The following is a 3,231-nucleotide window of genomic DNA, read 5'->3' as shown; positions in this document are numbered from 1 at the left end:
TTCTAAGACAGTTTGCTAAAGCCTAGAATCCTATGTAGAACCATGGAACATATCAAAGCCAGTCCTCTGATACAAGAATTGCACATCTACCTATCTTTGAGAAAATCATATGCTAGCCAACTAAGCCATCCAATTAGAATCACTCCAGTGGATTTCAATTATAATTACTCATTCAACAATTTTCTGACCTAGACTTCTATATCCATCTCTCTAAGATCTCTCCATCTAGCTCTTTTTGGGAAAGCAATTCAGTAAGAATAAATGAACCAGTTTTTACTATTTAATTTATTATTGATTTTTTGCTTAATTTATCATGTGACAAATATTTAGCACTGTATTAAAAAAATTCATCTGTAATTTCTTTCTTTTTGTAGACATCCTGTAGCTCTTTACATCTTAAGATACGGCTACGTATTTTAACTGTCTCTAGGTGTATGTTGATAAAGACACTATAGGACTGCTAACTTGTACCACTATATCTATACCTCTGAGAGTAATAGAATTCTTGGTGGGGGGCACATGGCACTGAGAATAAATAATAGGCTTTATTTAAGATACTCTAATTTGAGGTGTTTGGCAACTCACAACAAAATCTAATTCTAATTTATCAGTCATCTGATGAATATAATTGTTAAGTGTATTTCAAATTCATTCTACATATATCAGTTTTTAACTACTAAACACAATATTCAAATCAAAAAATTTTTAAAAAGACATTTATTTAGCATCATAATTACATTTAGCAATCAACAGCATGGGTGCAAAAAATAGCTACATTAAAACCCTTTGTTGGAACGCTTTACACTTTCCACAGAACAGAAACTAACATAACTTGTTATACAATTAGTCACAAAAACAGTCCTTATGTTTTTTACCCATACACATGACTATTGTCTCAAACATGTCTTCTTTGTAGCAGCTAGGCCCTGCCACCACTGTGCTTGGCTGAGTTCACAAATCTGTGGTAACCTATTGCTTCCCTGTCGCTTCTCTGGCTCTCCTCTCCTACTAAGCTGTGTTTCCTGGCAGTAATTAAAATCTTCTGCCACTTCCATAGTTACTGCTGCTACTGGAACTGCCACAGCCACCGTGGTTTCATGGTTTGGCGAAGTATTGGCCTCCACCCACATAGGGGCCAGAGATTCTGGCTCCAAAGTTTCTTCCCTTCATCGGTCCAAAATTTGAAAACTGATTGTGATAATTGCCAAAATCATTGTAGCTTCCACCACCTCCAAAATTGCCTCCATCATCACCAAATCCATTATAGCCATCCCCACTGCCACCAAAGCTACTGAAGTTTCCTCCACAACCAAAGTTGTCATTCCCACCATAAACACCTCCATGACTACCACCAAAGTTTCCAGAACCATTTCGACCTCTTTGGCTGGATGAAACACTAGCCATCTCTTGTTTGGCAGGGCTTTCCTAACTTCATAGTTGTGGCCATTCACAGAATGGTATTTCTGAATGACAATCTTATCCACAGAGTCATGGTCATCAAAGGTTACAAAGGCAAAGCCCCTTTTCTTGACACTGCCTCTGTCAGTCATAATTTCAATCACTTCAATTTTTCCATATTGTTCAGAATAATTTCTTAGGTGATGTTCTTCAGTGTCTTCTTTAATGCCACCAACAAATATCTTTTTCACAGTTAAGTGGGCACCTGGTCTTTGAGAATCTTCTCTTGAGACAGCTCTCTTTGGTTCCACAACTCTTCCATCCACCTTGTGTGGCCTTGTATTCATGGCTGCATCCACCTCCTCCACAGTGGCATATGTGACAAACCCAAAGCCCCTGGAGCACTTGGTCTTTGGATCTCTCCTTACCACATAGTCCTTCAGTATTCCCCATGGCTCAAATGGTTCCTCAGGCTCTCATCAGTTGTTTCAAAGCCCAGCCGTCCAGTGAAAAGTTTCTGCAGCTCTTCAGGCTCTTTCGAAGACTCTGACTAGACATGACAGTAGTAGGAAGAGAGACTTGAACAATGCTTCCTCAGCGGGTGGACAGAAAGGAGTAAGCTAACGAATCTCAAATTGGATTCGTTAACCATTTGTTGATTGTTAGAAGTTCTATGGCTTGTTTCTCCAACTGAGAAACATTAGCTCTGATCTCTATGCCAAGCAATAATTTTTAATTGCATAACAACATTCTGTCCACCAAAAATTCTCACAAAGTCTTATGATCAGTTACTCCTCACAAACTTTTCTAATATAGTTAGTCAGAATTCTCTGTGTCTATAACCTAGTAGAAGGTATTGAATAGGAGAATTTGGCTTAGGATTTATGATGTATTCTACAATCTTCAGAGAGCTTTGCAATCATTGTCCACTTAATGAACACAATAGCCATGTAATATAGGTAAGTATTATTATCCCACAATTGAGTAAAATGAGAGGTTCAGTGTCTTGCCTTGGGCGACATAGTTAGCAGGTAACAAATTAGAGATTAAGATTTGAAAATTTCTGACCCTCCATGTGTTGTCTTTTTTTCCATTCTCTAAAAAGCAACTACATTCTATTCTGGAAGAAGTTTAATTTCTGTAGAGGTTAAAATTATTCCTGAATATGAATTTTTAAATATATTTTAGGCCTTTGAATTATCTATTTTATGGAACCCATATTGCATTCACATGTAGTTTAAACCTTCCAATATTAACTGATACACATAATCCAAAATGAATAATTCATTCATTCAACAAAAGTATTACAGATGCTTAATAATACCATAAAATAGCTGGTGCTAAGGCTAAAAAGAGTCAATAAGCCAAGGTTCCTACCTTCAGTAATTTCTTTGTCATTAATAGTTTATGTTATAAAGAAACATAAATATTAATAAAATATGTATATTTCACATATATGTTTAATATCCCCAAAATAATAATTTATACTAGAGAAAATTCAAGTAATCTTTAAAACCTATCCAACTTAATCAACATGCTATGTTTATTTTGCTTTAGATATAAAGGAGCTTTCAAGTCCAGTTCACTGTAGTTAATAAACCAATATAAAATTGCAAAGACATCTGGTTTATCCATAGTTATACACGTTAAATTGAGAAAAATTTTATTAAAATAGTGTTTTACAAAATATAGAGTTTAGTTCCAGGCAAGAAATTATTTAAACACAGAAAAACTTCAAGTCAAAGAGTGTTTTGTATGACTATATATAAACACTAAACTTGTGTTCCCTAAAATGTGATATTTTCTTTGTGTGGGAAGAATTAATTCACTTTG

At 35.3% G+C, this 3,231-nt stretch overlaps 1 pseudogene; it reads right to left on the bottom strand.

The window, feature by feature from the left end:
• Positions 1-1,032: 1,032 nt before the first annotated feature.
• LOC100976460 (heterogeneous nuclear ribonucleoprotein A1-like) lies at positions 1,033-2,796 on the bottom strand (annotated as a pseudogene).
• Between the last annotated feature and the right edge of the window lie 435 nt (positions 2,797-3,231).

This window comes from Pan paniscus, chromosome 1 (genome assembly GCF_029289425.2).
Source record: "Pan paniscus chromosome 1, NHGRI_mPanPan1-v2.0_pri, whole genome shotgun sequence".
In the NCBI taxonomy this organism is placed as follows: Eukaryota; Metazoa; Chordata; class Mammalia; order Primates; family Hominidae; genus Pan; species Pan paniscus.
The sequence above is the reverse complement of the archived record's forward strand: the minus strand, read 5'-3'. Positions and strand labels throughout refer to the sequence as shown.